A 13,987-nucleotide genomic window follows, 5' to 3' on the forward strand; every position below is an offset into this window, starting at 1 on the left:
AAAGTAAACAGGACTTTCGAAAAAAAGACAGAACAAATGGTTTTATCGGCAAAATTAATTAATTTTATTCAAAATAGTCTTCTTTTGCTTTAATACAGCTTTTCGCACGGTCCAAAAGCATGTCGAACGAGTGTTTTAGCTCGTTGCCTGGTATGGCCGCCAGTATGCCGGTGCAAGCCTTTTGAACGGCCTCCACGTCTGCATAACGCTTTCCATTCATCAGCAAATGCCTTCTTTCGAAAAGGTAGGAGTCGCACGGTGTCATGGCAGGTGAATACGGGGAGTGGTTGACTGAAAATGTGATTTTTGGTCAAATAATCGGCCACAAGCGTCAATCGATGAGACGGCGCGTTATCGTGCAACAAACGCCAACTTCCATCTTCGCGATATTCGGGCCGAGCACGTCGAATACGGCGCACCAAACGCTTAAAAACTCCAAGGTAGAATACCGAATTAACGTTTTGGCCGGGTGAAACAAATTCTTTGTGGACAATACCCTTGGAATCATAAAAACAAACCAGCATTGTCTTCACTTTTGACTTCTCCAGGCGCGATTTTTTGGGTTTCGGCTCGTCCGGCGCCTTCCATTCAGCACTCTGGCGTTTCGTTTCGGGATCATATTGAAAACACCACGTTTCGTCACCAGTCACAATCTTGTAAAGGAAGTTCGGGTCTTTTTTTGCCTCTTTAATGATGTCCTTCGAATGTTGAATTCTGAGCAATTTTTGGTCGTCAGTCAATTTGTGCGGAGCAAACCGTGCACACACCTTTCGTAAGCCCAAATATTCGGTCAAAATGCGATAAATTGATGTTTTGGAGATGTTCAATTCTATTTCCATGAATTTCAATGATGATTTCGGTGGAATTTTCGGAGATCACGGATTTTGGTTGGCCCACATGTTCTTCGTAATTTATGCCCTCACGACCACTTTGAAAACGATGAAACCACTCGTGCACTCTGCTACGAGATAGGCAATCATCGCTATAAACTTGTTTCATCAATTGAAACGTTTCGGTAAAAGTCTTACCAATTTTAAAACAAAATTTAATATTCGGTCTTTGTTCGAAGCTCATTTTCGCACCGATGACAAAAAGATACTGACACTTAAAACGCAATAACTTCACTTCCAATAGATGAAACGTCATGAAATTTTTACTGAAAGTCGATAAAGGATAGCAGATTCTAACGCACTATACGATGGTGCAACTAGAGTTTACTTTGTTACTTTTTTACTGTTTACATTGGAACGCACCGTGTAATTTGTTATGACCCGATTGGCTTTAAATAAAGATATACAAAAGTTTGAATGGAAGAGCTCTGTATGTCGGATTTGTTCGAATACATCGAAGAACCCTTCCGAAAGATGAGTCAATTTAGACTCTTGAAATATAAAGAGTGGAACTCAATTCCATTTATGAAAAGGCAAGTAAATCGTACGACAACTTTCGTAAAGCTCGACAAAAACCCGGTGAAATTATTGACTTCACAAAAGTCAAGGGAGAATTCAAAATTATATTTAAAATATTTGGAATCTATCAATAAAAATATCGATAGTCTCAAAACTCCAATACCAACTATAAAAGAACAAGCTTCAGCGACAAACACATCGGTATAGACAGGTACCTCAATACATCCACCCCCTTGTGATACGGATATCTTTTATGGCTATTTCGTAACTTGGCCTTCAGAGATATGTTTACGGCTACATATAAGGGAGATATTTGACAACCTTATATATAAACAAATATAAAATCAGCAACGTAGAGAGGTTATTTCACTTAATTTAAAAGACACGATAAGAAGCACACGCAATTGTTAAAAACGCCTCATTGACAAACGACGGCTATGTGATGGCATGGAGAGACCTCGTATCACAATATGAAAATAAACGGGTCCAAGTAAACCAACCAAAGTAATATACCCCATGCAACCCATGAAAGTGGAAGCGTTATCAAACATCTTCAGTAGACGGTCAACAATTGTCTTACTAATCTAAACAACGTAAATATAGACACCAGTATTTGGAACCATATCTTAATATTCTTATGTGGATTGAAATTACCCAAAACCTTTCTATACAATACTTCAAGGATACCCTAGAAGGCAATTCCGTAATACCTTCGCGTTTGTCACCCACAATTTACCTAGCAGAACAGGACCGCGAAAAAACGTCGTTCTCGGTAAACGGTGGAAAATTCGAGTTTTGCATTTTTCAAAGAACCATTGACGACATTTTAAAGGAACACATAGGAAAGATATGCTACGTTTACGTGGATGACGTCATAATTTTTTCCGAAAATGAGTTCGACCACGTGAAGCATATCGACACAATTTTAAAATGCTTATGCGATGCCAATATGAGGGTATCACAAGAGAAAACGAATTTTTTAAAGAGAGCATCGAATTCTTGGGGTTTGTAGTTACCAAAAACCGGGCAAAAACTGACTCCGAAAAAGTTAGACCCATATGTGAGTATGTCGAGCCTAAAAACTTATTCATTTTACGATCATTACTTGGCCTACCTAGTTATTACAGGGGATTCATTAAGGACTTCGCGTCAATAGCTAGGCCTTTGACCAACATTCTCAAAGAGAAAAATGGCACGGTGAGCAAACATATGTCCAACAAGGTAAAAATGGAGTTTAATGAAATTCAACAAAGCGCCTTTGAAAGTTTGAGAAATATCCTGGCATCCGAGGATGTTATTCTCATGTACCCAGATTTCAAAAAGGATTTTGAATTAACCACTGACGCCCCCCTGGACGGCATCAGTGCGGTTCTGTCTCAAGGAGGCAAACCAATTACCATGATTGCGCGAACGCTAAACCAAAGCGAAGCGCACTATGCCACCAACGAAAGGGAGTTGTTAGCCATTGTCTGGGCTTTGGGTAAATTGCAAAATTACCTATATGGGTCAAAATAAACCAACCTTTTTACAGACCACCAACCGCACACCTTGGCTGTATCTGATAGGAATACAAATGCGAAAATCAAAAGACGGAAATACTACACTGATGACCAGAATGCTTAAGTGTTCTACAAAACCGGCAAAAACAAATTTTGTGGCGGATGATCTGTCTCGACAGAATGTGAACAATCTGGAAAATGAAGTGCAGTCAGATGGTGCGACAATTCACAGTAAAATATTATATCATAATCCTACACGATCGATTCCACAGAAAAGCCTTTAAATTGCTTGAAGAGCCAGTTCGTTCTCGAAGAAGCCAAATTTCCGTTGAAAAGAGACATCATACTCTTCGGCAGAAAAATACGCCACCTAATAAGTTTTACAGATAAAAACTAGAAAAAATGTCTGATGACACAGCCGAGTTAATTTTGAGGGCAAAAATAGCCTACAATCGATCCATACACTCGGTCACAAGCCAAACCCCGATCGATGTGATTCATGCAGCATCTAGCGAACTCAGGCGGACCATAAAAAATAAAATCGCAAAAGCCCAACATGATAACATTGAAAGATCTAACCCGAACAAGCAAAATAGAGTTTGAAGTTGAAACAATCTTTGCAGGATTAAATTTGCAGTCCTTTTATTGTCAGGAGTCGTATATTTTCGGATTATCGACTACTCTCATTCCAATTATATTCCGGTGATAGACGCGAAAGTGTTGGTATGGGAACAAAGGGACTATTTAAAGCATTCGAGTAACCTGACAGAATTTGCTAGCATGTTAGATGAGACCGCAGAATTAGCAGAGTTATTCCCTCAATCGCATATGCGAAAGTTATTAGACGTGGATATAGAACATATTAGAAATTTGTTTTCCGTAATAAAAGTGCACCATATAATGGCAAGATGTCTTGATTTCCTAGACTCAGCACTCAAGGTAGTAGCTGACACTCCAGATGCGGCCGATTTAGAAAAAGTTAAATGGTTCCAGTCAAAGCTAGTCGATGCAAATAATAGGCAAATAGTAATTAATTCAGAAACACATAAGCAATTTAATAAACTCACAGATACGATAAATGAAATAATTAAAGCAAAAAATAATGAGTTGGTTGACACACCGCATTTATATGAAACATTATTAACGAGAAATATAATGTAAATAAACCAGATTTCAAACTTGATTCTCACAATTACATTGGCTAAGGCTAACATAATAAATCCTACTATTTTTGATCATGAAGATTTGAAGAGAATCTTAAAGGAACGCCCGATGATTAGTGATTCCCATAGTTAGCCTAACTGAAGCATCGAAGATTAAAGTCCTACAGTCCGAGAATATAATTCATTTGCGTTCACCGACTTATTCAATACATGGATTATCACCGGTGTTGCTCTCAGCGTCATCTTAAGTGGCTTCATCATCATATGGCAAATCTCAAAGAGAGACAAGCTTGGCGGGAGGTACAGAAGTTCAATAACAACTATAAAATAACCGAGGACGGCCATAGTCTTGAGGGGGGAGTAGTTAACACATAAGAATTAAGTAACTGTAGTTACCTTTACCCATTTGCTGTGCTGACGTATGAGTTAAGTGGCCTGACTAACTAGGTCAGCTGCGGTAACCTGATATTTGACTATGCTGCAAATGTCTACGTTATCGCTTATGCTGAGTCGGCTTGCCGGCCTTGTAGCTTATGGGTTCAACTTGTAGGTTTAGCTTTAAGTTAATTTTGTAATGTAAATCTGTTCTAATCACTCAACGCAGAAGTGTACTGCACCAACTATACAAGCTACAAGCTATTCTTGTAATAACTATATGTAACTGTGACTGGATCTGAAGGCGAATCCTGCGCACGGTTTGCATATAAAGTGGGAAATTTTGCTACTACACACGATAACTTAGTGTGACTGGATCTGAAGGCGTAGCCTGCAAACGGTTTGCATCTAACGTGGGACATTTTGTTACCACACGCGATAACTTGCATACATAAACAAACATATATGCACCCTACAAGAAACTGCTGATGGGTTCACCAATACACTCACATTTATTATGTCAGTACTGACGGCCAATTTACTTGTCAACAATAACAATAACAGTTAAACAGGGAAAAGGTTTATCGAGAAAAATAAGGGCTTATTATGGTCTGATACTTTGTTTTAGATGGAAAACTAAAAGTTTAGGTGGCGTCTCGTGAAAAATAATCAATTTCGTAAATAACGGACACCCTAATGTGTAAGAATGGAATTGCTGAATCCTTTACTCAATAACTGCGCAAACCAATTTTTAGTGTTCTTCTTGCCACAAACGATAAGTGTTGCACGCTTCTTTTGGGTTTGTTGTTAAAAATATACATGAAAGAGAGGAGTTTTCAAATATGCATAAGATAAATAAGCTTCAAATAAAACTATATATTTAGTTAACTTCCGTTGGCATTTTTAAATTCAGAAATATGTACTGATTGAGGAAAGACGTACGCAGAGCTATTGAGAGGAGGAGATGGCATCAAGTGAAAATTTCTTTTCTTATTTTACTATTTAATTATATTTTTTGTTTCAATCCTTTTTATACTCGCGCATATAGGGTGACTGTCTGTCCGTCCGTCCGTCCGTCCGTGCAAGCTCTAACTTGAGTAAAAATTGAGATACCTTTATGAAACTTGGTAGACATGTTTCTTGGTGCCGTGAGACGGTTGGTATTGCAGATGGGCGTAATCGGACCACTGCCACGCCCACAAAACGCCATCAATTAAAAACAAATAAATTGCCATTACTAAGTTCGGCAATAAGATACAAGACTGTTATTTGGTACAAAGGATCACAATAGGGAGGGGCATCTGCAGTTAAAATTTTTTTTTTTAAGTAGGCGTGGTCCCGCCTCTAATAAGTTTAATGTGCATATCTCCTAAACCGCTAAAGCTATAAAAACCAAATTCATTGGGACCTCTATTGCCGGTGTGAAAATGGGTGAAATCGGGTGACAAGCCCGCCCACTCCCCACACAACGGTACTTTTAAAAAATACTAAAAGCGCGATAAGCCAAGCATTAAACACGCCAGAGACATTAAATTTTATCTCTGGGATGGTATGAGATGAGTTTATAGGAACCGCGATCAAAATTAGTCAGTGGGCGTGGCACAGCCCACTTTTAGGTGAAAACCCATAGCTTGAGATCTGCGTAACCGATTTCAACCAAATTCGGTGCATAACGTTTTTTTCATATTTCTATGTCATAGTGCAAAAATGGCTGACTGTATCGGGATAAAACTTTGCGTGAATAATGCGATTAAAGTATACCACCTTGTGGTCAAAAAATGTCTAAATCGAACTAAAACTATTCAAGCCCCTAAGTACTAAATATGTGGACCCCAGTGCCTATAGTTGACCTTCTACCGAAAATATCAGTCAATCCACAAAGAAATCTCAAACGAGTATACTATTTGACTTTGCGAGAATATAAAATGCTCGGTTACATCCGAACTTAGCACTTCCTTACTTGTTATATTTATTTATGTATATTACTAAACTCTCGCGACCTGTTGCTACAGAGTATAATAGTTTTGTTCACCTAACTGTTGTTTGTATCACATAAAACTAATCGAGTTAGATATAGGGTTATGTATATATAAATGATAAGGATGAAGAGACGAGTTGAAATCCGGGTAACTGTCTGTCCGTCCGTCCGTCCGTGCAAGCTCTAACTTGAGTAAAAATTGAGATATCTTTATAAAACTTGGTAGACATGTTTCTTGATACCGTGAGACGGTTTGTATTGCAGATGGGCGTAATCGGACCACTGACACGCCCACAAAACGCCATTATTCAAAAACAAATAAATTGCCATAACTAAGCTCCACAACAAGATACACCATTTTAAATTCCATCTGATTCTTTCACTTTCCACTATGCAAATCAGGCAACAATGACTGTATCGGGATAAAACTTTGCGTGAATAATGCGATTAAAGTATGCCACCTTGTGGCCAAAAAATGTCTAAATCGAACTAAAACTGTTCAAGCCCCTAAGTACTAAATATGTGGACCCCAGTGCCTATAGTTGACCTTCTACCGAAAATATCAGTCAATCCACAAAGAAATCTCAAACGAGTATACTATTTGACTTTGCGAGAGTATAAAATGCTCGGTTACATCCGAACTTAGCACTTCCTTACTTGTTATATTTATTTATGTATATTACTAAACTCTCGCGACCTGTTGCTACAGAGTATAATAGTTTTGTTCACCTAACTGTTGTTTGTATCACATAAAACTAATCGAGTTAGATATAGGGTTATATATATATAAATGATCAGGATGAAGAGACGAGTTGAAATCCGGGTGACTGTCTGTCCGTCCGTCCGTCCGTGCAAGCTCTAACTTGAGTAAAAATTGAGATATCTTTATAAAACTTGGTAGAAATATTTCTTGGTACCGTGAGACGGTTGGTGTTGCAGATGGGCGTAATCGGACCACTGCCACGCCCACAAAACGCCATTAGCTAAAAAACAAATAAATTGCCATAACTAAGTTCGAAAATAAGATACAAGACTGTTATTTGGTACAAAGGATCACATTAGGGAGGGGCATCTGATCGATGTGATTCACGCAGCATCTAGCGAACTCAGGCGGACCATAAAAAATAAAATCGCAAAAGCCCAACATGATAACATTGAAAGATCTAACCCGAACAAGCAAAATAGAGTTTGAAGTTGAAACAATCTTTGCAGGATTAAATTTGCAGTCCTTTTATTGTCGACTACTCTCATTCCAATTATATTCCGGTGATAGACGGGAAAGTGTTGGTATGGGAACAAAGGGACTATTTAAAGCATTCGAGTAACCTGACAGAATTTGCTAGCATGTTAGATGAGACCGCAGAATTAGCAGAGTTATTCCCTCAATCGCATATGCGAAAGTTATTAGACGTGGATATAGAACATATTAGAAATTTGTTTTCCGTAATAAAAGTGCACCATATAATGGCAAGAAGTCTGGATTTCTTAGACTCAGCACTCAAGGTAGTAGCTGGCACGCCATATGCGGCCGATTTTGAAAAAGTTAAATGGTTCCAGTCAAAGCTAGTCGATGCAAATAATAGGCAAATAGTAATTAATTCAGAAACACATAAGCAATTTAATAAACTCACAGATACGATAAATGAAATAATTAAAGCAAAAAATAATGAGTTGGTTGACACACCGCATTTATATGAAACATTATTAACGAGAAATATAATGTAAATAAACCAGATTTCAAACTTGATTCTCACAATTACATTGGCTAAGGCTAACATAATAAATCCTACTATTTTTGATCATGAAGATTTGAAGAGAATCTTAAAGGAACGCCCGATGATTAGTGATTCCCATAGTTAGCCTAACTGAAGCATCGAAGATTAAAGTCCTACAGTCCGAGAATATAATTCATTTGCGTTCACCGACTTATTCAATACATGGATTATCGCCGGTGTTGCTCTCAGCGTCATCTTAAGTGGCTTCATCATCATTTGGCAAATCTCAAAGAGAGACGAGCTCGGCGGGAGGTACAGAAGTTCAATAACAACTATAAAATAACCGAGGACGGTCATAGTCTTGAGGGGGGAGTAGTTAACACATAAGAGTTAAGAAACTGTAGTTACCTTTACCCATTTGCTCTGCTGACGTATGAGTTAAGTGGCCTGATTACGAGGTCAGCTGCGGTAACCTGATATTTGATTATGCTGCAAATATCTGCGTTATCGCTTATGCTGAGACATATTCCGTTGATGCATGAGTTCAGTGGCCTGACTAACTAGGTCAGCTGCGGTAACCTGATATTTGACTATGCTGAGTCGGCTTGCCGGCTTTGTAGCTTATGGGTTCAACTTGTAGGTTTAGCTTTAAGTTAATTTTGTAATGTAAATCGGTTCTAATCACTCAATAAACGCAGAAGTGTACTGCACCAACTATACAAGCTACAAGCTGTTCTTGTAATAACTATATGTAACTGTGACTGGATCTGAAGGCGAATCCTACGCACGGTTTGCATATAAAGTGGGAAATTTTGCTACTACACACGATAACTTAGTGTGACTGGATCGAAAGGCGTAGCCTGCAAACGGTTTGCATCTAACGTGGGACATTTTGTTACCACACGCGATAACTTGCATACATAAACAAACATATATGCACCCTACAAGAAACTGCTGATGGGTTCACCAATACACTCACATTTATTATGTCAGTACTGACGGACAATTTACTTGTCAACAATAACAATAACAGTTAAACAGGGACAAGGTTTATCATGAACAAGTAAGGAAGGGCTAAGTTCGGATGTAACCGAACATTTTATACTCTCGCAAAGGCAACTGGTATAATCGTTTGAGATTTCTTTGTGGATTGACTGATATTTTCGGTAGAAGGTCAACTATAGGCACTGGGGTCCACTTAGTACTTAGGGGTTTGAACAGTTTTGGTTCGATTTAGACAATTTTTGGCCGCAAGATGGCATACTTTAATTGCATTATTCACGCAAAGTTTTACCCCGATATAATCATTGTTACCTGATTTGCATAGTGGAAAGTGAGAGAATCACATGGAATTGAAAATGGTGTTACATGGGAAGTAAGCGTGGTTGTAGTCCGATTTCGCCCATTTTCGCACTATGATATAGAAACATGAAAAGAACGTTATGCACCGAATTTGGTTGAAATCGGTTGAGCAGATCTCAAGATATGGGTTTTCACCTAAAAGTGGGCTGTGCCACGCCCACTGACTAATTTTGAACGCCAATTTTCCTATAAAGCCAATTTATACCATCTCAGAGATAAAATTTAATGTCTCTGGTGTGTTTAGTGCTTGATTTATCGCGCTTTTAGTAGTTTTTAACAGTACCGTTATATGGGGAGTGGGCGGAGTTGCCACCCGATTTCAACTATTTTCACACCGTCAATAGAAGTGCCAAAAACATTTGCTTCAAGTGAATTTTGTTAATATTGCATTAGCCGTTTAGGAGAAATGTACATTAAACCTAATAGAGGCGGGACCACGCCCACTTTTTAAAAAAAGTTCTAACTGCAGATGCCCCTCCCTAATTTGATCCTGTGTACCAAATAACAGTCTTGTATCTTATTGCGGAGCTTAGTTATGGCAAGTTATTTTTTTTTGATTAATGGCGTTTTGTGGGCGTGGCAGTGGTCCGATTACGCCCATCTGCAATACCAACCGTCCCACGGTACCAGGAAACATGTCTACCAAGTTTCATAAAGATATCTCAATTTTTACTCAAGTTAGAGCTTGCACGGACGGACGGACGGACGGACAGACAGTCACCCGGATTTCAACTCGTCTCTTCATCCTGATCATTTATATATATATAACCCTATATCTAACTCGATTAGTTTTAGGTGATACAAACAACCGTTAGGTGAACAAAACTATTATACTCTGTAGCAACAGGTTGCGAGAGTATACAAATAAGGGCTTATTATGGTCTGATACTTTGTTTTAGATGGAAAACTAAAAGTTTAGGTGGCGTCTCGTGAAAAATAATCAATTTCGTAAATAACGGAAACCCTAATGTGTAAGAATGGAATTGCTGAATCCTTTACTCAACAACTGCGCAAACCAATTTTTAGTGTTCTTCTTGCCACAAACGATAAGTGTTGCACGCTTCTTTTGGGTTTGGTGTTAAAAATATACATGAAAGAGACGAGTTTTCAAATATGCATAAGATAAATAAGCTTCAAATTAAACTATATATTTAGTTAACTCCCGTTGGCATTTTTAAATTCAGAAATATGTACTGATTGAGGAAAGACGTACGCAGAGCTATTGAGAGGAGGAGATGGCATCAAGTGAAAATTTCTTTTCTTATTTTACTATTTAATTATATTTTTTGTTTCAATCCTTTTTATACTCGCGCAACCGACAGAGTATAATCGTTTTGTTCACCTAACGGTTGTTTGTATCACCTAAAACTAATCGAGTTAGATATAGGGTTATGTATATATAAATGATAAGGATGAAGAGACGAGTTGAAATCCGGTTGACTGTCTGTCCGTCCGTGCAAGCTCTAACTTGAGTAAAAATTGAGATATCTTTATAAAACTTGGTAGACATGTTTCTTGATACCGTGAGACGGTTGGTATTGCAGATGGGCGTAATCGGACCACTGACACGCCCACAAAACGCCATTATTCAAAAACAAATAAATTGCCATAACTAAGCTCCACAACAAGATACACCATTTTAAATTCCATCTGATTCTTTCACTTTCCACTATGCAAATCAGGCAACAATGACTGTATCGGGATAAAACTTTGCGTGAATAATGCGATTAAAGTATGCCACCTTGTGGCCAAAAAATGTCTAAATCGAACTTAAACTGTTCAAGCCCCTAAGTACTAAATATGTGGACCCCAGTGCCTATAGTTGACCTTCTACCGAAAATATCAGTCAATCCACAAAGAAATCTCAAACGAGTATACTATTTGACTTTGCGAGAGTATAAAATGCTCGGTTACATCCGAACTTAGCACTTCCTTACTTGTTATATTTATTTATGTATATTACTATACTCTCGCGACCTGTTGCTACAGAGTATAATAGTTTTGTTCACCTAACGGTTGTTTGTATCACATAAAACTAATCGAGTTAGATATAGGGTTATGTATATATAAATGATAAGGATGAAGATATGAGTTGAAATCCGGGTAACTGTCTGTCCGTCCGTCCGTCTGTCCGTCCGTCCGTGCAAGCTCTAACTTGAGTAAAAATTGAGATATCTTTATAAAACTTGGTAGACATGTTTCCTGATACCGTGAGACGGTTGGTATTGCAGATCGGCGTAATCGGACCACTGCCACGCCCACAAAACGCCATTTTTCAAAGACAAATAAATTGCCATGACTAAGCTCCACAACAAGATACAAGACTCTTATTTGGTATACAGGATCACAATAGGGAGGGGCATCTGCAGTTAAACATTTTTTTTTAAGTGGGCGTGGTCCCGCCCCTAATAGGTTTAATGTGCATATCTCCTAAACCGCTAATGCAATAATAACAAAATGGGTGAAATCGGCTGGCAACTCCGCCCACTCCCCATATAACGGTACTGTTAAAAAATACTAAAAGCGCGATAAAAAGCACTAAACACGCGAGAGACATTAAATTTTATCTCTGCGATGGTATGAGATGAGTTTATAGGAACCGCGTCCAAAATTAGTCAGTGGGCGTGGCACAGCCCACTTTTAGGTGAAAACCCATAGCTTGAGATCTGCGTAACCGATTTCAACCAAATTCGGTGCATAACGTTTTTTTCATATTTCTATGTCATAGTGCAAAAATGGGCGAAATCCGACTACAACCACGCCTACTTCCCATATAACACCATTTTAAATTCCATCTGATTCTTTCACTTTCCACTATGCAAATCAAGCAACAATTACTGTATCGGGATAAAATTTTGCGTGAATAATGCGATTAAAGTATGCCACCTTAAGGCCAAAAAATGTCTAAATCGAACCAAAATTGTTCAAGCCCCTAAGTACTAAATATGTGGACCCCAGTGCCTATAGTTGACCTTCTACCGAAAATATCAGTCAACCCACAAAGAAATCTCAAACGAGTATACTATTTAACTTTGCGAGAGTATAAAATGTTCGTTTACATCCGAACTTAGCAATTTTTCCTTGTTATATTTATTTATGTATATTATTATACTCTCGCGACCTGTTGCTACAGAGTATAATAGTTTTGTTCACCTCACGGTTGTTTGTATCACCTAAAACTAATCGAGTTAGATATAGGGTTATATATATATAAATGATCAGGATGAAGAGACGAGTTGAAATCCGGGTGACTGTCTGTCCGTCCGTCCGTCCGTGCAAGCTCTAACTTGAGTAAAAATTGAGATATCTTTATGAAACTTGGTAGACATGTTTCTTGGTGCCGTGAAACGGTTGGTATTGCAGATGGGCGTAATCGGACCACTGCCACGCCCACAAAACGCTATCAATTAAAAACAAATAAATTGCCATAACTAAGTTCGGCAATAAGATACAAGACTGTTATTTGGTACAAAGGATCACATTAGGGAGGGGCTTCTGCAGTTAAAATTTTTTTTAAAAAGTAGGCGTGGTCCCGCCTCTAATAAGTTTAATGTGCATATCTCCTAAACCGCTAAAGCTATAATAACTAAATTCATTGGGACCTCTATTGCCGGTGTGAAAATGGGTGAAATCGGATGACAAGCCCGCCCACTCCCCACATAACGGTACTGTTAAAAAATACTAAAAGCGCGATAAACCAAGCACTAAACACGCCAGAGACATTAAATTTTATCTCTGCGATGGTATGAGATGAGTTTATAGGAACCGTGTTCAAAATTAATCAGTGGGCGTGGCACAGCCCACTTTTAGGTGAAAACCCATAGCTTGAGATCTGCGTAACCGATTTCAACCAAATTCGGTGCATAACGTTCTTTTCATATTTCTATGTCATAGTGCGAAAATGGGCGACATCGGACTACAACCACGCCTACTTCCCATATAACACCATTTTAAATTCCATCTGATTCTTTCACTTTCCACTATGAAATCAGGCAACAATGACTGTATCGGGATAAAACTTTGCGTGAATAATGCGATTAAAGTATGCCACCTGTGTCTGTTGACTGTCTCTAACTTGAGTAAAAATTGAGATATCTTTATGAAACTTGGTAGAAATATTTCTTGGTACCGTGAGACGGTTGGTGTTGCAGATGGGCGTAATCGGACCACTGCCACGCCCACAAAACGCCATTAGCTAAAAAACAAATAAATTGCCATAACTAAGTTCGAAAATAAGATACAAGACTGTTATTTGGTACAAAGGATCACATTAGGGAGGGGCATCTGATCGATGTGATTCACGCAGCATCTAGCGAACTCAGGCGGACCATAAAAAATAAAATCGCTAAAGCCCAACATGATAACATTGAAAGATCTAATCCGAACAAGCAAAATAGAGTTTTTGAAGTTGAAACAATCTTTGCAGGATTAAATTTGCAGTCCTTTTATTGTCAGGAGTCGTATATTTTCGGATTATCGACCACTC

This window comes from Bactrocera oleae, chromosome X, assembly GCF_042242935.1.
Source record: "Bactrocera oleae isolate idBacOlea1 chromosome X, idBacOlea1, whole genome shotgun sequence".
In the NCBI taxonomy this organism is placed as follows: domain Eukaryota; kingdom Metazoa; phylum Arthropoda; class Insecta; order Diptera; family Tephritidae; genus Bactrocera; species Bactrocera oleae.